Below are 22180 nucleotides of genomic sequence, written 5' to 3' on the forward strand. Positions count from 1 at the left end.
ATACTCCCACATCTTGCCTCTTTTACGTACATCAAGGATGTCGTCTACAGCATATTCAATGTCATCTTCTGTATCCAGCCTGGTAGGCTCTGGGTCTTTCCTGGAGAACTCGGAGAGTATGACTAGCTTTAGTAGAGATACATGAAGTGCATTGTGTATCTTCATTGATGGAGGCAGTTTTAGACTGTATGTTAGATTTCCCAATCGCCTAAGGATGGCGAAAGATCCCACAAAGCGAGGTGCAAATCTTGCAGAAGGAAGCTTCAGTCGAAGGTACTTGGTGCTTAACCATACCTTGTCTCCAGGCTTAAACTGGGGTGTCTTTTGATGATGAGCATCATAGGTTCTCTTTGCCTTTTGTTCTGCTTTGAGGAGAAGCTCCTTCGTCTGTCTCCAAAGTTGGGATAATTCTGCTGCAGTAGCCTGGGCAACAGGAGAGGCTACTGACAATGGAATTGGCAGCGGAGGTAATGGTTGTCTCCCGTAGACAAGCTGGAAAGGGGAAGACTCCGTTGAAGGAGCAGCACATTTATTTGGAGAGTTAATATTGCTACCAACAGACAGACATGGATCCCTTTAATAAATTATTTCCAACATTTCATTTGTTGGAAAGTAAAATACGACAAGAAATGCAAAGCAATTCATGAGTGCTTTTTTTTCAGTTTTGCACAGATCCATAAATTTAATGGGGAAAGGAAAACATGTTTCTTTCCATTTTGGGTTATCTCCACAAGTTTTATGTAAACATGTTATTCAGTTTTATAGCTATTTTAAATTGCTTAATTTATTTTATATATGTGTTGCCTTTTCACTGGTAGCAGAAGGTGAGTTACATTCCGGTAAAATAGTTAATGCCCTGAACCCAGAGGCCTTGTACCTGTCGAAGCCATAGAAGTTTATGCGATTTTTACAGATTCAACCTATTCTGAGATTGTAGGTGGTTTCTGCGATAAAATGTGTACCCAGACGGCCAAAGCCGATACACCTTTCCTTCAAACACTGTACTCAGTGTTGCAAATAGTTAAGTCCCAAGCTTTAGGGTTCTTCCTGCGCAGTGCTCCTCTGGGCAGGAAGCGGAGAGTTAGTTGCCAGTGCCACCTTTATAACACTCTGCTGCAGCACCTTGCCAGCAGACAATAGAGAGCCGAGCCGGCCGGCTTGCCTCCTCTGCTAACCTGCACTCCGCTGCTGCAGAGGGAGCGGGCACAGGCCCGGAAGGGATTTTTGCGTTGCTCTTCAGCGGTGCTGCCTTACTTCCTGCTCGGATTTAAGCGACGAAGGAGTTGGTAGCCAGATGATGAATTTCCCTGCAGAGACAGCGCTGCCTTTGTCCGTGCAGTCTGAGTGCGTCTGAAGGTAAGGGAGGCTGTTTTGGGAAGAGAGAATTTCTGAATTAATGTTATACTACGCTGCCTCTTTAGAGTTTAATTAATCTCAGTTCGGGAGGGGGGAAGATGTATTAAACGTGTATATACTTTTACACCTCCCTCCCCCAAAATCGCTGCAAATATAACTTGTGAAACTAATGATTTAAATAATTTTGACTTCTAAAAGCATGAGGATACAAACAAGTTTCCATATGGAATTTTTTTTCCCAGTGATTTCAATTGTTGCATATTTCTGCTTGTTAGAATGAGAACTCTCCCCCATCCCCACTATAATCACCTTTAGGTTACAGACCACACGTCTCCTGTAGGCTGAACTTTGGAGCCTTTAGTGCGGATTGGGGGGGGGGGGGGTGGAATCAATATTGTGTGTAAATTAAAGGAGGAACTGCTGTGGAGATTTTTATGGCAAGGGAGGTCTCACCCTGTTGTAGTGTTTTTCTAGGCGAAGGCAGCGTGCATAAAGCACCCCTGCTCTTGAAACAGAAAGCAATGTAATTTCGAAATTCAAAGGCAGCAGAAATAATAATAAAAAAAAAAATCAGATCAGATTATGCTGAAGAAATAATAATATAAAAAACGACCCGAAATATTGCTATGTAGGCTACAAGCAGCTGCTCTGATTTTTTTTTTTTTTTTTTTTGCTTTAGCGTCTCTGCATCCCCTACCTCCCCCCGACCCAGATCTATCGTGGTGGGGAATTCATAATGAGCCCGCGACGGAGCGAGTGAGGGAGGGCTGGGAGGCAGCACGGAACCTGCCTCGCTGGTGACGGCGAATGCTTCCTGTCACAGTCACGTGGGGAGGAGGGGCCTGAGGGAGACATTTAATTTATTTAATTACAGTAAACAGAATGTTAAGGAAACCAGTCGTGGTGAGCTGGGACTCTGCGGTAGCTGGCACTGCTGCAGTGTTTATCCACAACAGCCAGATAAATCTATACTCCGGTGAACTGACTGACAGCAGGGCTTCCCATCTATGATCCTGACACAGGGGGATTGGTGGGGAGCTTCTTATCCTCCTGAAAACACGGTGTTCTTAAAAAAAAAAAAAAAAAAAGCAAATGAGTTCGTGAAGCAAAAACACTTTTTTTTTTCCCTGTGTGTTTTAATTGCTACTTTCTGCTAATGGCCATGTTTTCTCGCGGTAGTCCGTGATGCGCTACCAAATTGTGGCTCGCACCCGTTGTGCTTCACTTGGGAAGGGATCCTTTGTTTCAGAAAATAATTTGACACCTGAGAGCCCCCGTTACAACGCATCCCTGGTGTATAATCTATGACGTATACCATTTATATCAGTCTGTGCCAGTCCTCTCATCTGGAAAGTCATGTATGCGCCTTAAAAAAAAAATTGGCTAAAAATGGTAAACAATGAGTTGTGTGCACCTATGTGCCAGAGGGAGATCCGAAGAATTATTTGGTTTACTGTTTAATAATAAGGAACTATTCCCATAGCAACCCCTCACCTTATCTGATACATATAAAGCACATGCATCTATTACTAAGAGATGAAAAAGCATTCATCTTCTTTTTATGAGGTGTGTGTGATTATCACAGGCTGTCCAAAAGATAAGAATGTTGTCTACAGGGGCAGCTCAAGGCAATCTGCTGCCTGAGGCGAGGGATGAGATGGCTGCTCTCCTTCCCAAGCCATGGCATAGGTCTAATCACCGAGGGGGCCGATGCAATAAAATGCGCTCAGCTTAGCGCATGTTTTGGACAAGCTAGACTAGCACACGATGCAATAAGGAGTTTAGTATGTCCCAATGTGCGCCCAAACAAATGCATACCCAATAGCACCCGTCAGATGTAAATTGCATGTAGATGAGGACGTTAGATATTACGCCCCCTCCCCAAAGTAGTAAAGCTCTGGGAGCCCAAACCACACTTTTTAACTCAGCAAATTTAACTCCAGCCTCTGATGTGGAGTAAAATCAACTTGCAGGGCTCATATAAACATTAAAAAAAAGTTCTCTATGTTGTGATAAGTGTGTCCTCCTCCTCCTTTAGTATTGTTGTGACACTTTCATTTATTGCTTTTGGTGGAGAAAAATAATTGTATATTTTGACTTGATTAAAAGAAACCCACTTTCCTTATGGCCACACAATTCAGATGTCCAATAGCAAGAGGCGCCTAATATTGCTGAGGTTGCTGATGTGAATTATAACAAAAAAAAGAAGAGGGATGAAAATGGACCCTCATATTGAGCACCTGTTGCAATTGGGTGCCCGGTGCTATAAACCAGCAATTCTCAACTGGTGTGTCGCGGCTCCCGGTGTCCCACAGCCCCAGTTATACTTCCCTTTACCTTTTTCCTGCCCCCGTGGGCCAATAGGAAACCTCCTCCCTTCTTCCTGCCCCACGGGCCAATGGGAAGCCTCCTCCCTTCCTGCCAGTGGGAGGAGGAAGCCTCTGATTGGCTGGTGGGGCATCTCAGCCTGGGGGTGGGGTGGTTTGAGGAGGGCTGGGAGGAGTGACAGTGTCCAGGCCCGTGGCGGCAAAGAAGCCTCATCCTGTGGCTGCCATGGGCTGGAAGTGCTGAAATTAAACACGGCAGCGAGCCACAAAGAAAAGAGGCCAGCCGTGCCAGCAACCGCAATAGAGTAGGGATTCCCGAAAGCGGCAGTGAGTCGCAAGCACGAAGAGGCCGGTTGCTCCGGGGATTCTCCACCACCCCTCGATGCAACAGTGAACGCGGCAGAACCGTGTTTAAAGTAAAAGTGGTACTCAGCCATGCTGATTACAGATGGGGCAATTGGAGCTCCCAGCGACCGTAACAGCAGGCAGATGGGGGGCCACGGGAGCCCAGAGATATCCCAACAGCCAGAAGAAAGGCTTGAGTGCTGTGGCATATTTTTCTAAAATAAATGTTTGTTGCTTCAGTGTGGCTGAGAAGGCAGCGGCAGCACTGGGAAATCTGCCACTGCAAAATTAAAGGGGAACACAGCATTGGGGCTCTAAGCAAAGTGTGTGTGAGACAGAGACTGGGCAGGGTGGTGACTGGTGTGTGTGTGTGTGAGAGAGAGACAGAGACCAGGCAGGAAGGTGACTGGGGTGTGTGTGTGTGTGAGAGACAGAGACTGGGCAGGGAGGTGACAGGGGTGTGTGTGTGTGTGAGAGAGAGACTGGGCAGGGAGGTGACAGGGGTGTGTGTGAGAGACAGAGACTGGGCAGGGAGGTGACAGGGGTGTGTGTGTGTGAGAGAGACAGAGACTGGGCAGGGAGGTGACAGGGGTGTGTGTGTGTGAGAGAGACAGAGACTGGGCAGGGAGGTAACAGGGGTGTGTGTGTGTGAGAGAGACAGAGACTGGGCAGGGAGGTAACAGGGGTGTGTGTGTGTGAGAGAGACAGAGACTGGGCAGGGAGGTGACAGGGGGGTGTGTGTGTGAGAGAGACAGAGACTGGGCAGGGAGGTGACAGGGGTGTGTGTGTGTGTGAGAGAGAGAGACAGAGACTGGGCAGGGAGGTGACTGGGGTGTGTGTGTGTGTGAGAGAGAGACAGAGACTGGGCAGGGAGGTGACAGGGGTGTGTGAGTGTGTGAGAGAGAGACAGAGACTGGGCAGGGAGGTGACTGGGGTGTGTGTGAGAGAGAGACAGAGACTGGGCAGGGAGGTGACTGGTGTGTGTGTGTGAGAGAGAGACAGACTGGGCAGGGAGGTGACTGGGGTGTGTGTGTGTGTGAGAGAGAGACAGACTGGGCAGGGAGGTGACTGGGGTGTGTGTGTGTGTGAGAGAGACAGAGACTGGGCAGGGAGGTGACGGGGGTGTGTGTGTGTGTGTGTGAGAGAGAGACAGAGACTGGGCAGGGAGGTGACTGGGGTGTGTGTGTGAGAGAGACAGAGACTGGTCATAGGGTTTAATTGGGGGGGGGGGGGGTGTGTGTGTGTGTGTATGAGTAACTTGTGGGCCCTAAAGAAGAGGACCGTGAGGACAGAGCTTCAGCAGCCGCTGCTCCTGGTATGTGCTTCCAAGGGAAAGGAATAGGTGGAGAGGGAAAGTAAAGGTGGCATTTTAAGTTAATTTTTCTTGATTGACTACCATTTTTTTTTTTTTTTTTTTTTTACTCTTTATTTATTAATTTTTCAATAAATCACAATCATGATTTTACAGAAAAACACAAAAATAAAATAGTTTAGTGTTGAAATTAACAAGGAAAATTAGTCAGGTGATAATATTAAAAAAAACAATCTAAACCATTAAACTCAATTCAATCTTGAGAGGTATGCAGAATAACACATAATTTGGGAGAAATATACAACATATTATCAACATTAACAGGGCTATTACAGAAGCCTGCATTTCTTTTATTCTAATTAACATTGGGCAAGGGAGATGAAGTGGCTACTTGACGTGTTTCTAGGAAATTTTTTAAATGTTCCGGCATGGAAAAAATAAAGACTTCATTTTGCTTAGCAATTAAACATTTACATGGAAATCGTAACTTAAACGAAAATCCTAGTGCAATTACATCCTGACGGAAGCCTAAATAGGCTTTCCGTCTCACCTGTGTTGATACAGCTAAGTCAGGGAAGATTTTAATATTCTGGCCAAAGTAGTTGATGGGGAATTTGGCAAAATATCTTTTCATTAATATATTTACGTCATTAATCGTGGAAAAACTTGCCAATAAAGTCCCCCTTTCAATTACTTGTGCCTGAGAATCCTCTAGGAAGTTAGTCAGGTTCCCCTGAAACATTTGATTTATTTCTTGTGATGGCGGATTCTTTGGTCTAGGCAAAAAATAAGAGTTTAATACCGTTAACGAATCATCTTCAACAAAACCAAGGCTCTCATTTAGAAATTTTTTCAAGGAAACCAAAGGAGCTTCCCCAATTATTCTGGGGAAGTTTAAGATTCTTAAATTGAGGCGCTTGGAGTTGTTTTCGATGGCTTCAATTCTCTTAACAATACTTTCTCTTTCCTTAATTAAAGTTATATGGAAATCTTGATGTTTTTTCTCGTTTAGTTCAAGTTTTTTAATTCTTTCAGAAGATTCTTTAATTTGTTTCTGGGTTTGAAAAACTTCCTGTTGATGACCTTTACTTAGCGAATCAACTTTATTTTCCAAGCCTTTAATGTTTTCTATCATCCCAGCCATCATCTCCCAAAGGTTTTCCAATGTTACCACCGCCGGTCGTGTCAATGGGATAGGGGATATCCTGTTGGTCAGTGATGTCTCTAACCCCTTAGGGGGAGGCATCAATTCTATCCCTCCTTCCGCTCCTTCGACATCCAGAGCTGATTGGGCAATTTGTCCTTGAGTGCGGGTATCTTCTTCCCCCGCATCACAATTGGACAAATTTAAATCCCCTTCAGCTTCTCCTATAGTCCCATTTCCCTCCCTTATTGCCGGTGGAAGTCCGGTGTTTGGACTGAGGGAGGTCTCCTCTGTAGGTACAACCAGTCCTCCCTGACTGATTGACGCACCAGAATCATCGTGTCCTGCCTTTATTATTGCAGGCGAGATCATAAAACGGCTGATTTCCGCTTGTATTGGCGAGGGAAGAGATAGGGGAGGAAAAATCCTCACCTTCCCCTTTCTTTTCGGAGGCATGCTAATTTGGAAAAATCTAACAAGCTTTAAACAGTCTCAATCTTACTGAATAGCCTTGTTATTCGCATAGATGTACCCGTAGGCATCAGCTGAGAAACAGATGTTAATTTATTTTACCTTCTCGCTGGAGCATACTTCCGGGCGAGACCAAGCGAACCAGGCGAAGCCAGGCAAAGCCTTAATAGCGCGCGCCCCTTGTGCGCGCGCGGCTTAGGCGCGCGCCGGCGTCTGCTGCGCGCCGCACTCTGCCGGATCTTATAGGGCTTCCTGCTTCCGGTTTTCTGGTCCCGCCTCCTGACGTCAGCGGGGTCTCAGCTCTCGGGCACCGTCGGATTCGGGAAAGACAAGCTTCACGAGTCCCGGATTCCCTCAGTATATTCCACTCGGAAGGTGAGTCTCCAGCTGGCTGTCCTTACGCTCTCGAAGTAAGGAACGCTCTCTGCCCGATCTTATAGGGCTTCCTGCTTCCGGTTTTCTGGTCCCGCCTCCTGACGTCAGCGGGGTCTCAGCTCTCGGGCACCGTCGGATTCGGGAAAGACAAGCTTCACGAGTCCCGGATTCCCTCAGTATATTCCACTCGGAAGGTGAGTCTCCAGCTGGCTGTCCTTACGCTCTCGAAGTAAGGAACGCTCTCTGCCCGATCTTATAGGGCTTCCTGCTTCCGGTTTTCTGGTCCCGCCTCCTGACGTCAGCGGGGTCTCAGCTCTCGGGCACCGTCGGATTCGGGAAAGACAAGCTTCACGAGTCCCGGATTCCCTCAGTATATTCCACTCGGAAGGTGAGTCTCCAGCTGGCTGTCCTTACGCTCTCGAAGTAAGGAACGCTCTCTGCCCGATCTTATAGGGCTTCCTGCTTCCGGTTTTCTGGTCCCGCCTCCTGACGTCAGCGGGGTCTCAGCTCTCGGGCACCGTCGGATTCGGGAAAGACAAGCTTCACGAGTCCCGGATTCCCTCAGTATATTCCACTCGGAAGGTGAGTCTCCAGCTGGCTGTCCTTACGCTCTCGAAGTAAGGAACGCTCTCTGCCCGATCTTATAGGGCTTCCTGCTTCCGGTTTTCTGGTCCCGCCTCCTGACGTCAGCGGGGTCTCAGCTCTCGGGCACCGTCGGATTCGGGAAAGACAAGCTTCACGAGTCCCGGATTCCCTCAGTATATTCCACTCGGAAGGTGAGTCTCCAGCTGGCTGTCCTTACGCTCTCGAAGTAAGGAACGCTCTCTGCCCGATCTTATAGGGCTTCCTGCTTCCGGTTTTCTGGTCCCGCCTCCTGACGTCAGCGGGGTCTCAGCTCTCGGGCACCGTCGGATTCGGGAAAGACAAGCTTCACGAGTCCCGGATTCCCTCAGTATATTCCACTCGGAAGGTGAGTCTCCAGCTGGCTGTCCTTACGCTCTCCGATTGACTACCATTTTAATTATTGAGTATTATGTGATGTCTGCTGTTTTGAAATATTTTATTGATGTCTGGATAATTTTTATGAGTTTTAATTGTTTGACATTATTCTGTTCATCAGCTATTTTGAAACATTTATTAGTATAGTTTTACAGTTATTTCTGTGTGGGGGATCTATAGCAGCTTGGCTTGTTCTGTTTTCCTAATAGGAGGTGTATTAGTGTTTAGGGCCTGGTTGAATATTTGTAGTGTTGCCTTTTCATAGATAGGGTTGTTATTGTTTAAGTCTGTTCCATAATGCAGGTGTAACTTTGTGCAGATTAGTTTGTGTGCATTATTGCAGATTCTGGGACTATGTTAGGTGCTATATTTCTCTTTCCATTTCTCCAGGTTCACACTGCATACAGTGGCTTTTTTGGTTTTCCATTCCAGTTTGTCTCCATAATTTATAATTTGTGGTTTTTCTGTACATGGTGAAGGTCAGTTCTGAGTGTGTGACCGAGGTGAGGTATTTTACTAGCATGTAGGCATTTGTATCAATCTTATTTGTTGTGTTTTCTCAATAGGACATGCATTAGTGGTAAGTTACTGTCTTTTCATAAGGAAGGCTATTGTACCTGGTAGTAGAAGGAGTTTGTTTTGCTTTTACTGAGATGACACCAGAACCAGAATATCTTTTTTTGCATGGTGAGTTCTATGGGTAATGCCCTAGTTCTGCTCTGCATCCATTATTAGGGGTCAAGGAGGTTCCTGTGGATGCAAAGTGTATGTTTACATATAACCTCATGATGGTCACATGTTCAGTGTGTCACGCATGTGAGAACCATCTGTCAGGTGTGTCCCGGCTGAAAAAAGGTTGAGAACCACTGCTCTAAACTATTGAGCGCTACGGATGCACAATTCTCTTTTATCGTGCCCTTTTTAACGCTGTGTGTCATTTTAAATATTGCATTGGGCGCCCAGGGGATGTGGCTGTGCACACGTTAAGACGACGGGTGCTCAATACTGGCACGCGTTATATTGCATTGGCCCCCCGAGAGAGAGGAGTAAAAGGGGAGGGGTTGTCCCAATGGAATCTGGCCCTTGTAGTATTTTTGAAATGCTAGGGGGTGGGGGCAGGGGTTGGGGTTCCCAGAAGAGATTGGTAGTGATGATATTTCTAGGAAGCGGGCAACCCTGCCACGTTCCTGGGGAATCCTACCGTGTGCTTCCCACCTTTCCCCAGCATATGGCCCTTGGAAATGAGTAATGTTGAGGGGGTCTGTGTGAATGTGGCACACTCTCTCAGGGCTGGTGCAAAAAGGCTTAGGTGCCCTAGGCAATCTTACAGCCTCGTGCCACCTCCCCATCCCATCCTGGCCAGATGGCTGACCCATCCTCGCACACAATTTTAAAAAATTATATATTTATTTATTTTAAAATGTATTAACTGCTTCCCCAGCCCCCAAAGGGAGATTTTACATGAAAAAGACATTCAAAGTGCAGTCTTCTGAGGTAAAAAGTTATGTTTCTAGTTCTCATTGTTTACCTGTCTCCTTTCTTGTTGCCTTTTGCCGGCTTATTTCTCTTCATTGTTCTATGTAGCCCCCTCCCCTGTACCTGTTTGATGTAATTTTCACCTCAGTTCTGATGTAAACCGGTATGACGTACCTACTAATACCGGTATAGAAAAGTTTTAAATAAATAAAATACATAAATAAAAATGTCACACATAATGACATGTTTATATGCACTGCCATGGTGCCAACCAGAAAACCCGGCCAAAAATAAACAAAAACTTGGAATCCATATAGTATTAAGCCTGTTGCAAAGCATGTGGGCTTGGCCTTCAGAAAGTCAAGATAAAAGGGACAGACAAACTGTAAATATGCAGACACATACCTTACTGGAAATCGCAACAAGCCAGATTTTGCATGCAGTGTGACGATGCAAAAACAGAAATATCACTATTCTTCATACAACAAAATCAAGAAATATTGAACATCAATCATAATAGCAAAACCATTCTAATAAAAAGAATAAATATTTCAAAACTGCTGAAGGACATCCAATAATTATGCTCATACTTTTTTTTAAACTTTCCAAAAAGCAATAAATACCCAATTATTAAAACATTCTCTGTTCTCCATGCCTGAGAACTTTTGAATTTCAGATGAGCTAAGATTGTCATGGATTAGCAGGGATAGAAGAGGAGGGTTGTACTCTCAAATTTTCTTTTTCTTTCTCTCTCTCTCTCTCATTCACACATATGCTTAGTCACAGGAACTATTATCTCTTTCACACAATCACACTCAGTCAAAGGAGCATACTCTCTCTCTCTCTCTCTCTCTCTCTCACACACACACACACGCTTATTCAGAGGAACATATCGCGCTCTCTCTCATACACATGCTCAATCACAGGAACATGCTCACACAAACAAACTTTCTCTCACTTACAAATGCTCTTTTCCCCTCACACTCACAGGCTCTCAAGCACCCTCTTTCATGCTTACATACACACTCTTTCTCTCTCAACATATACATGCTTTCACAAATACTGGCTCTCTCATCCTTATACAAAATCTCACATGTACCATCTTTCTTCCTCACATACACACAGGCTTTCACAAACACTCACTCACACACACACACACACACACACACACACACACACATGCTTTCAGGCACACATCCTTTCTCTCTCCATCACACACATGTGCTCTCTCTCTTTCAGAGCCTACCCTCTCTTCCAGGTATTTTCTTTGAGACTCTGCCAGGCCTAGTCTTCTTGGGCCATGGCAGATTGGGATCCATCAGAACCCCACTAGGCCTCAGGGTCTTAACAGGTTGTAGTGGGGAATACTCTGCTGCAGTCCTCCTGAGTCTTCTCAGGCTATGGTGGGATGGGTTCTTCTGTGGCCCCACCAGGCCTTCGTGTATTCTCGGGCCGCAGGCTGGGTTCCACATATTCTTGACCAGGTATTCTTGGATCACGGTTGGGATGATCTCCTTTGCTGTCTGCCATGCCTCCAGTGCCACTGTGCATAGGTATGTTCCACCTCCTGATGAGGTGACCATGATAGGGGCGTTTTTGGTGGCATATGCTGCTGCCCCTATAACTTTGCACCTGAGATGGCCATCTCGCCTTACCTTATTATAGAACTGCCCCCAGTTGACTAAACCAGATTTTACTTGTTCTCACTCAAGTTTGATTTACTAATTGTTTTTCCATAGAAACAGCATGACAGAAAGGCCTTGGGGCCTTATGTACTAAAACGTTGTCCAATTTTTGTATTTTTGGGAGTGGGATGGGGCAGAAATACATCAGTCCCTAATGCCGAGAATCTTCACTGAGTAAGAGTGCATAAAGGATATCATGAAATTTCCAGTTCAAGAGCTTTGATTTACCTTGTCCAGGAAACTCACTTTGGGGCCCATGCAATAAGGTGGGCTCAGCAGGGTGTACAAGTTAACTCTCTGTTCTGCGCACATCTTTTGTCTGCAAACTTTCCTGCCGATTCAACAAGGAGTTTTATGCAAAATAAAATGTGTGCACACCAACATGCATTTGATTTAATTCCCTTGCCGGGAAATTCCATGCTAATGATGGCATTAGCTATTGCCTCTCAGTGCAGAGAGGTGCGCTGGCTTACCTCAGGCTTTTTAGTGCTGGGAACTTAACTCCTAGTCAGAGATGGAGTAAAGTTTTCAGGGCTAATTTCTGTAGGTGAAAACTGGAGTTCTAATGCTGGGACCAGTACTGGTATTTTATGTGCAGAAAACAAGCTTTGTGCTCAAAAAGCATTTTTTCCATGCATAAAATATAATGTATGTGCACAAAAATTGCTTGAAAACATTTTTGTGTGCATTTTAGGTGCAAAGGACATGGCTAATGTGCGCAAATCACGATTCCATGCAGAAAATGATTTATGCACAAAAAATGCTTTCTGAGCAGAAAGCGTTTTTTGTGCACATAAGTTTATACACAGAAACCATGATTTGGGCACATAACTCATATATCTTATGTGCAGAAAACATTGTTTTATGTGCATAAATCATGTTCTGCTGTGTGCTACGCCTTTTTCTTTGTGCACGTTTTTAACTCCCAGTGCATTAACATATCATTAGCTTACTGTATTGGGACTGTAAAAAAAAAATTGGCTTGTGCATTAAGATACTGTGCACTGAATCTCAGCGCATAGTTTTAATGCTCAGCTTTTTGCATTGGCCCTTTCAAGTGTAAAAGAATTTTATCTTCTGGGAAAGAATATCGTTACTGCCATGTTTTATATCCTCAAGTGCCATCCTTGATATGCAGGTTGGCAGTTCTATTATGTCCAGGTTCTCTATGCTATGTTCTTCTTTATTTTGTCTGTGATTCCAGATCATCACCTCAGCTGCTCTCTACTTTCCTCTATCAATTTTGCCCTATGTCCATCTATCATGCCATCCAGTATTAGATTAGCTAATTTGCCACTAGAACATCTGAGTCACATGACCAGCAATCTCGTTTTCCTTTTGGCCAGGTCAGGGTGACCCACTCTAATCTTCAAGAGCCACAAATAGGTCAGGTTTTCAGGATATTCGTAACGAATATGCATGAGAGAGATCTGCCTACATGGAGGCAGCGTATGTAAATCTATCTCATGTATATTCATTGTGGATATCCTGAAACCCAGACCTCTTTGTGGCTCTTGAGGACTGGAGTTGGGCAACCTTTGGCCAGGTCTATCATCTGCAGGAAAAATCCATTTGGATTTTTTTTTTCCTCTTTGGATTGGAAGTAAATATCTGAAAAGGATTTGAGAAAAATCCAATAATCCATGGAGATCTGAAGTGTATTTGTAGTGATCTGCCAGTGGAGTTACAAGAATCTGCTTTGGATTTTCATGACAACTGGCTCTTTCTCTAGAAAAAGTTTAGAGGATTGATTATCTGAGCCTGCAGATTTTGTGCAGGTCATGAAATCGGTTTCCAAAGTTCTTGTAAAGAAGTCTGCACTTCCTTACCTCCTATGACTGAAAGGAAGGTTTACTAGGACCCTCATTGTTCATTACACTGTCTGACTGCAATTTCTTTCAAGATTGGTCTGTATACAAGTATGCTGAAACATCATGGGTGGACATCAGGGGGCCATCCATTGCTCCTACCATGTGACAGGGGCCGGCCAATGGCACTGATAGCCCCTGTCACATTGTAAGGGCAAAGGGCCATCGGCGCCATTTTGATTAGTGGCAGCCGACGGCCCGAGAGGGAGACATCGCTCCCGGGACCCCCGCTGGACCACCAGGGACTTTAGGCAAGTTTTGGGGGGTCGGGAGGGTGGGGGATTGTAAATAATTAGAACTGAAGGGTTGGGGTGGGTTTGGGGGGGTTTTTTTTTTCTGTGTGCCCTTTCTCTCCTCCCCCCCCGCCCCCCCACCCCAAACAATAAGAAAACCACATGAAATTTTGTGGGGTTTTCCTATCATCTTCGGGGACCCCCGATACATGCCGAATTAGGAAATATCATACGATATTTTAATTCATCAAAAAAATGATGCACATCCCTAGTTACTGTTAGAGTGCTGGACGTTGGTGCTGTTCTGGTAAGGGAGGTTTACTATTTCTATAATTTATTTTAGAGACTACTCTTATTTTTCCCTTGTTTCATTCTTAACAATAAGAGTAATACGGGGCCTATTTTTTTTTTTTAAATTTCTGCTGTAGATTGTAATGAGCAGTGTGTCACACATGTGAGCATGGTCTGTCAGGTGTGTCACGATGGGAAAAGGTTGAGAACCACTGCTTTAAACCACGGGAAGAGTGCAGAACTGAAAGTTGCCAGCTCAGGGTCCTTAGGAGGAGCAGATACTGAGCCATTCAAGGGCTGTTTATATGTACATGGGATAGCTGCAGAAACTGAAAGACAAGGAGTGGTGTTATTTTTGGTTTGTGGGGCTGTCAGGACCATAGCTATCGCTGCTCAGGACACTGAGCCAAAGGGATGCTGAATACCTAGGTGAGCTGCGCACTGCTGGCCCCCTTTTCCTCTTTCTCACCCTACCCCTAGATGTATGCAGTGTGGAGGCAGAAGCTGTGTAATCAGCAGGGTGGGGGTGGAGTAAGAATCGGGGGGGGGGAGGGAGGGAGAAAGGGGTAAGGGATGCCAGCTCCAATGACAGCTGTTGCCTGGTGTTTCCTGCTGCCCATTCATAGTCATGGTCAGGGCCTTATTTGCTTTTGGATTTGTTTTAAGGCTAATGTTGAAGGAAATGAGAGAGAGAAAGCGAGAGGAAAATCCACAGAGGAGAGAGCACAGGAGAGAGGGAGGAATGTGCAAGGAAAACTGACAAGAGGTTGGTGGCATCTTATAGACTAAAAGATATGAGGCATCAGCTTTTGAGGACAAGTCTACTTCATTAGAAGCAAGGAAAGAGTGCAGGAAAAAGGGAAGAGACAATACAGGACTAAAGGAGGAGAGAGAAGGAGAGGCAAGATATGCAGGAGAAGACTGAGAGAAAGGAATGGAGAGTTCACTGAAGGAAAGAGGCAAAGAAAGAAGAACCAAAACTCATAAGGAAAATGTATAAGAATAAACAGACATCAGAGAGAGAAAAACAGGAAGAGAAGTGGCAGAGAGGAAAGAGAGAAGCAGAGCAAAAATATAAAATCAGAGATACCAAAGGCTGGAAAACCATTTTATTTTCTGAAAGAGCGTATTAATTAACTAATCAATATAAAGTTTCTTGGGACCCAATTCAAAGCATAATGGTTGTGTGTGTGTCCCACGTGGATTATTTATATTCTGGAAAAAGCATTGGCTAATTTGGCTTTTGGTGCTGTCTTTCTATTCTCTTCAGGACACACCTCAAATGAATTAAACTGGGTCACTTCTAGCTTTTTAGAGAAAAATACATATGCAATCATTGGACACACAGAAACAGAGGCAATTGAATTATCGCACGTTTGAAACTTGTGAGCAGCTGAAACGTTCATGACTGGTGTCACTGTTCACAGTTTCTAAAACCTGCGCTAATTTAGCCCCCCCCTTTTTTTTTTTTTTCCATGTCTAACATTTTTGGTTGGTAAAACTTTTCCCATTTAGGTCTCGACATCTCTTATAAACTGCTTGCTCACTCTCTAGTACCATGGGAAAAAGTGTCCTAGATTTCCCTGTCAAAAATCTAGCAGAAGCAGGAAGCATCAGCGAGGCACAGAAGAGCCAGTTCGTGCAGGCTGGCCAGTAGAAGAGAGGGGGAAGGCACAAAAAGCATGTGCAGGCACTGACTCCCTGGTAGCCTGCCTTCTCCCTGTGCTACTCCTGTACGGGCCCATAGATGGAGTTTTGTGAGGGGGAGTGTGAGTGGGCAGTGACCCCCAAAACATAGAGGGTGGATCCGAGGCCCGATGGTGGCAGCAACATCAGCAGCAGTAGTAGTAGTAGCAGCGTACATACTGAGCTCTCAGGTGCTGCTGTGGCCCCACACCTTCTGGCTCCCTTATGTTCACTGCAATTCCCAGGTTCCTCCCCCCCCTCCCTTCCGACATTCAATGTGGTTGCCTGGCATTTCTGGGTTTGCTCATTCCATTCACTGCTTTGACCCCCACCCCCTCAGGAGCAACTGCGAGAGACGTACACACAGAACAATTATACAGCCTTCTGTATGAGCTTTCTTACGGGCAGATACAGTAAAGTCCATGGGAGAGCGGGCGAACGCCTGCTCTCCCGGCGCGCGCACAGGCGCCACTCCTGTGCGCGTGATTCAGTATGCTAATTAGGCCCGGCGGTAAAAACAGGCAAAAGGAGGCGCTAGGGACACTAGTGCGTCCCTAGCGCCTCCTTTTGGACCGGAGCGGCGGCTGTCAGCGGGTTTGACAGCCGACGCTCAATTTTGCCGGCGCCGGTTCTCGAGCCCGCTGACAGCCACGGGTTCAGAAACCGGACGCCGGCAAAATTGAGCGTCCGGTTTTCGAGCCGTGGGCCGACTTCAAATTTTTATTTTTTTTACTTTTTTAAACTTTCGGGACCTCTGACTTAATATTGCCATGATATTAAGTTGGAGGGTGCACAGAAAAGCAGTTTTTACTGCTTTTCTGTGCACTTTCCCAGTGCCCACTTTCCCAGTGCCCAGTGCTTTTCTGTGCACTTTCCCAGTGCCCGAAGAAATTAGCGCCTACCTTTGGGAAGGCGCTAATTTCTGAAAGTAAAATGTGCGGCTTGGCTGCACATTTTACTTTCTGAATCGCGCAGGAATACCTAATAGGGCCATCAACATGCACTAGCATGTTGCGGGCGCTATTAGGTTCGGGGGGTTGGACGCGCGTTTTCGGCCCCTTACTGAATAAGGGGTAATGCTAGCACATCGAAAATGCGCGTCCAATGGAGGGTTAACAGTGCACTCTGTTGGAGCGCACTCTACTGTATTGGCCCATTAGAAAGGGGATATTTGAGACTGGTCGATAGTTGTAAGGCTCCATTGGGTCTAAGTTAAGTTTCTTGAGCGTTGATCCTATTGCCTTTTTTTTTAGACAGTTTAGGAAATGGTCTGGGTGCAGTGGAGAAGTTCCCATTTGGCTTGCTTGATTAGCCATAATGGGCAGGTGTCCTCATAGCAGTGGGAGTGGTGAGCAGAGTTTTCACACTTTTCTTCTAATAGTAGGCTAAAATTAAGGAGTCCCTTAGGGAAGGCTGTTGTGTCTGTGGAGGGTTGCCAGATGATCCCCCGTGCGATTTTTGTGCCTGAAGAATTTGGTTAGCTTTTTTGCAGTAGGCCTCAGTGGAGAGGGTAGGGGGAAGGACAGGGGTGGATTCCAGGAGTTTGTTGAGGATCTTGAATAGTTCTCTAGCCAAGTACTCTGCCTGCTTTATTGTTGTGGAACAGTAGATTTTTTTTTTTGCTTCAGTTCTTGTGGTGTGAACCAAGGGATTGGTTTGGGGTTTCTGATGTGGATAACTTTTTCCATGGGGCGATTCTATCCATGGCCAATTTGAGGTCTGCGTTCCAGTTGGCCACCTGTTTGGCTATGAAAGGGGCGGGGGGGGGGGGGTGCTGCGGACTGAGTAAATGCTTGGAGCCAGTAATTTGGGGAGAAAAATCCTTTTTATTCAAAACTGCAAATAATATAATCAGATATATCTTATGGAGAGAACAATAAATTACTATGCAGTGGAACAGGGTCAGTTCCGTGTTTGTTCACTGAAACCAAGATCTATATAGGCTAATACCTCTAACGTCTACACCAATGACTAACTTACATACAGGCCGATTCAGTATGGTGCGCTCAGGCCGAGCTCACTGTTAGCCCCCATCTGGACGCGTGTCCAACCCCCCCAAAAACTAATAGCGCCCGCAACATGCAAATGCATGTTGATGAGCCTATTAGTTATTCCCGCGCCATACAGAAAGTAAAATGTGCAGCCAAGCTGCGCATTTTACTCTCAGAAATTTAAAGCCTGCCCAAAGGCAGGAGTTAATTTTGGCCGGCACCGGGAAAGTGTACAGAAAAGCAGAAAAAACTGCTTTTCTGTACACCCTCCGACTTAATATCATAAGGATATTAAGTCAGAGGCCCCAAAAATAATTTAAAAAAAAATCAGCTTGCGGGTTGGAAGATGGACGCTCAATTTTGCTGGCATCCATTTTCCGAACCCATGGCTGTCAGCGGGTTCAACAACCGATGCTGGTAAAATTAAGTGTCAGCTGTCAAACCCGCTGACAGCCGCCGCCTCCTTATTACCGCTGGCCCTCATTTGAATACAAAATTGCTCGCGTCGGAGCACCGGCTCTCCTGCGCATTTTACTGAATCGGCCCGATAGTTGGCAAAATACTTCTTTAACTGGCTGTAATAAGAAAACATTTACTCTAAGTGGCTATATGTAAATTAGTTATCTTTCAATATGTAAATGTAAGATGAGCTTACAGCTAGGCTGGAATGTTGGCACTAATCCTTGATATACTTTAAAGATATCACAGTAATTTTCCACTAATACAAAAGTGACTGATGACAAATAAAATAAGTAAATATGAAACATGGGAAGTGTACTTTAAGCCACTTTTTTTTTTTTTTTTGAAAGGCATTTCTGGGGTGTGTTTAGGTCAGGGAGGTAAACATGCTTACATTTTATTTTCCAATCATAAGACTGGTTAGCCCAACAGACCACCTCAACTCACAATCCTACTGTATGTCCTCCCACACATAACAGAACTGGACTCCCCTTCAAGGTGGGGTCAGGAATCCATTTGAGATCATGTCTGTGAAAGCAGAGCAGTGAAGAGGCTGTAAGACAACTTTAACAGGCATGCCATATATAAATCATTATAGTTAAGCTTTTTATTATGCACAAGTAGCTTTTGCTTACTTAGAAATAATATACTACATTTCTGCTAAGTTATATATAGTATTTGAAGACAAAAATTGCATGAAAATAATGTGCTGGAAAACTGCTAATGCATGTTATTATTTATTTATGAATGTCTGAATGATTGTTTTATCTGTTTTTGTTGTACTACGCTTTGAGCATCTAATGCAAAGGAATGTATTCAAAGCTGGCATGTACATTTAGTCAGACCGAGGAGGGCAATTTGCACTCAAATTCTTGAAGTACTAGAAATTCTGACTCCTTTAAGAGGCATTTGGAGGAAATAGATGTGACTGGCATATGGAAGGGACATGTCAGGCCAGTTGCTGGACAGATCAGCATCCAGGGCGAGGGTTGCTTTTAAGTGACCCCCGTGCTGTACCCACAGACTGATCACAAAGGGTAGCATGGTGCCTCAGGCTGGCATCCTTCTTGCTCACGTCTTGCAATAGCCCTGGCACCTATACCCTAATAGAATAAAGCCAGCATTCTCTTTTATCACGCACAACTTGTGTTGGGACAGATATGTACAGTGGGTCCTCTGTGTGGCATCATGTAGGGGTTCTGTTATGCCACGGTTCAGTTCCTCTGTGTGTGTGTGGGGGGGGGGGGGGGGGGGGAGCTTAATATCCTGAGCCCCGGCACAGTCAGTAAGTCCAATCTTCGCTACTTCTGGATGGTGATGGGTATTCCCCAAAAAGTGCAAGAGGGAACCAGAAAGAGGCCAGAAAGAAAATAAACATAGGCCAACAGCAATTGGGGCCCCCCTCGCCATCCATTCACCAAAGGGCAGAGTAGAAAAAATAAAGCAGGGAGTCCAATTAGTGTTCAAAATAAAGCCAGTTTACATCAGCTTAAAGATAAGGATCTAAGCGAGAATGGTTCAAATCAGAAACAGCATAACAAATGAGTCAGAAAAGTCATAGTTTTCTTGTCCATTTTATTTCTCCTAATTTGGTCTTCTTCCTTCTGCATTACCAATTCATAGTCAACAAGCCCTCCCCCCTGAAGGGTAGATTAGCTGGAATGCAACTTCAGCACATGCTGGTCAAGACGAGGGAAAACTCTCCAAGTTGAACCTAATCTCTAAAATCAAACAAGTCAAAAATCTCAGTCTGTAATCCAAAACTCTCAATGTGTCTTCAATCCTATTGACTTCTCTTCTCCCTTGCTGTTAACTGGTCAGTAGGGCAAAAAGATCCCTGACCCAGCCCTTCTGGATATTGAGGGGGGGATGCCCGCCCTTCCTGCCTGCCCTTCCTTCCTTCCTACCTAGTCATTCTTCTCCAGATATCTTCCACCACAAAAAAATCTCACTTGGTCCTCCTTCAAAGCAGAGACCCCCAAGGATGAGTGAATGACCTTCAGGAGCTCCTACTCCTTCTGTCACTATCCCATTGAGCATGCTCCAGGGATTGCTATACCCCACTGAAAAAACCCTCAAAAGGATGGGGGTCACAGTTAGGGGGAGGGCTGCAAAAGAGCCAAATCCCACTGCCTATGATGGAAAAATAATAGGGAACCGGGCAAAGCCGGGTCACATGATATTCTGCAGCTCCCATGAATTGTAAGCATTGGAAGCTATCAATATATAGGGATAGTGGTCTGCTCTACACCCATTTTATCCTCTTTCTTTCTAGCCTAGTACAGAAGATCAGGGAAATCAAAATCTCTGAAAAATCATCCTCAAAAATATAGTTGTAGATTTTGCAATAGAAAATGCTATTGCAGACTACTTTCTCTTTAAGGCACCTATAGATATGATTTGAGATGCTACAAAAGATATGAAGTGTAAACTTATCTCTCTAGCAGTAACATCTTAGACATGATAGAGAGAATGACAGATGAAAGAGCAGGGAGTTAATAACAGCATTTGAAATTTGTATGGGCCTGATTCACTAAGAATTTTATTTTTATGTTATTTGTTTAGCTAGTGCTTTTTCATTGGTATCTCAAGGCGAGTTACATTCAGGTATTGTGAGTACATCTCTGCCCACAGAGGTCTTAAAATTTGTTTATACCCGAGGCAATGGTGTGTGAAGTGACTTGCCCAAGGTCACAAGGAGTGTGAGTAGCTAATAAAAAGTGGGAAGAATTTTTAATAATGCATGTTAAGTTTATCATTTTCCCACTAACATGCATGAAAATTAGCTGTAATACTGACTACATCATGCCATTTACCGTCTGTGCTCCATTTTACATTTCTGTAATGCTGGTTTTCCCCCGACTCCTCCCCCTATCTCCAAAAACAGAGGGGGGAAAAAAAAAAAGAGCCAAGCACTTGCTTTTGCTGTCAGTGCTGCATGTAGTAAAAGCAAGAGCAACTGCAGCCAGACATGGAGAATTTATTTAAGGTAGAAAAAGGTGATTGCTGAACAGTTAGGTGTGCTGTGACTTCTTCAGCTTCTTGTTTCCTTTACTGTTTCCCTTTCTATTTTTGCTCTCTGTGTTCTGGGTTGTGTGTGTGTGTTGGTTTCCATTTGTCTCAAGTTTTGCCAGACTGTGTATTAGGGTTTGCACCAGCGGAGTGGCAGTGGAGAGCAGGGAGCATGATAGGAAGGAGGCAAGTCTCATTCTGGACGCATGACTGCTGAAAGTATGCTTAGGGGATTGAGTGCTGAGGTAAGGATGAGCAGGAGGGCAGAGGTGATGATTGCCATAAAGAGCACAAAAGTACAGGTCATGATAAACAGGTAGGAGGGGGATACAGTAGCCATCTCATGGTGCTATAGGAAGGAGTTGACTCTAATGTTTGTTTATTTGTTTTTTGTATACCGACATTCAGCCATATCCATCAAATTGGTTCACATATAACAAAAAAGGTAAACAGTTACAATGTGAAGAATATAAAAATAATTGTGTTACATAGAATAATAGAGAGAATTATAGTGAAGAGGAAAAATGAAATAGAATAAGTAGAGTAAAAATTAATATATAATAACTATATTGGAAAAGCTGTTAGGAATAGAAAAGTTTTTAAATTCTTTTTGAAGGTTTGAGTAGAAGTTCCCAGTCTTAATTCAATAGGAAGTGAATTCCACAATGTTGGACCAGCAATTGAGAACACACGTTGTTTTATTGAGGTAAGACGGGATATCTGCGTAGGTGGTATTTCAAGAAGACCAGTGTTAGAGGATCGTAGTGTTAAGGTCCAGTAGACCCAGAGTGGGAGAAGAATCTGCAGAATGACAAGAAGGCCCTAAAGCATCAATCTGCAATGCAGTAGGGATGTTCACTCATTGAAATGACATGGAAAACACCAATGATTAGGGATGGGCATTCGGGAGAAACGAAATAGGAAATGAGACAAAATTTCTAATTTTGTTTTGTTTCATTTCGTTCTCAAAGCGAAATGATTGAAAATCTAATGGTTTTCACATTTGGTTTTAAAAACAAAAAAAATTGATCCATTTGGTCAGGGCCCAGGCCCAAAGCAGAGGTCTTGGCCTAAGCCCGAATGTAAAGCCGGGGCCTGGGCATCCATTGAGACCCCAAAAATTGAAAAAACATACTTGCTACATCGGGGT

The 22180-nt window shown here is 44.7% G+C and overlaps 1 protein-coding gene across 3 annotated transcripts in view; it reads left to right on the forward strand.

Annotated features, from left to right (window-relative positions):
- Positions 1-1050: 1050 nt before the first annotated feature.
- GPRIN3 (GPRIN family member 3) overlaps positions 1051-22180 on the forward strand; it is a 188778-nt gene continuing 167648 nt past the window's right edge. For all 3 annotated transcript variants that reach the window (XM_029597740.1, XM_029597760.1, XM_029597751.1), the window contains exon 1: positions 1051-1356. The gene's annotated coding sequence lies outside the window, so the exon portion shown is untranslated. The remainder of the gene's footprint in view (positions 1357-22180) is intronic.

Source organism: Rhinatrema bivittatum, chromosome 1 (genome assembly GCF_901001135.1).
Source record: "Rhinatrema bivittatum chromosome 1, aRhiBiv1.1, whole genome shotgun sequence".
In the NCBI taxonomy this organism is placed as follows: domain Eukaryota; kingdom Metazoa; phylum Chordata; class Amphibia; order Gymnophiona; family Rhinatrematidae; genus Rhinatrema; species Rhinatrema bivittatum.